Source organism: Penaeus monodon, chromosome 20 (assembly GCF_015228065.2).
Source record: "Penaeus monodon isolate SGIC_2016 chromosome 20, NSTDA_Pmon_1, whole genome shotgun sequence".
Taxonomy (NCBI): Eukaryota; Metazoa; Arthropoda; class Malacostraca; order Decapoda; family Penaeidae; genus Penaeus; species Penaeus monodon.
Window position 1 is genome coordinate 7,689,393 of NC_051405.1, and position 264 is coordinate 7,689,656.

General features: G+C 49.6%; 1 protein-coding gene across 2 annotated transcripts in view; it reads right to left on the reverse strand.

The window, feature by feature from the left end:
* Positions 1 to 264, reverse strand: part of LOC119585611 (homeobox protein prospero-like) — a gene marked incomplete at its 5' end in the record, with an annotated part of 25,587 nt that overhangs the window by 14,975 nt on the left and 10,348 nt on the right.

Genomic DNA, 264 nt, shown 5'->3' on the forward strand with positions numbered 1-264 from the left:
TGATCCTCACCCTGTCTCCCATCTTCATCATTTCTTCTATCAATTCCCCTCCTCCAGACGCCGGGCGCACGAGGACACAGGGAATGCTCGGAAGACAAATGATCACTTCGATAATCATTGTTGACACAAACGTCGTCGATTATGATTAATTCAAATTAATTACGGCACACGAGGTTCTTTTCGCTCCCCTTCCTCTCCCCTCGCCTCCTTTCGGCTCCAAGGAGAGGTAAGACTAATTTGCGCTGCTGTATCACGGTTGGGGGC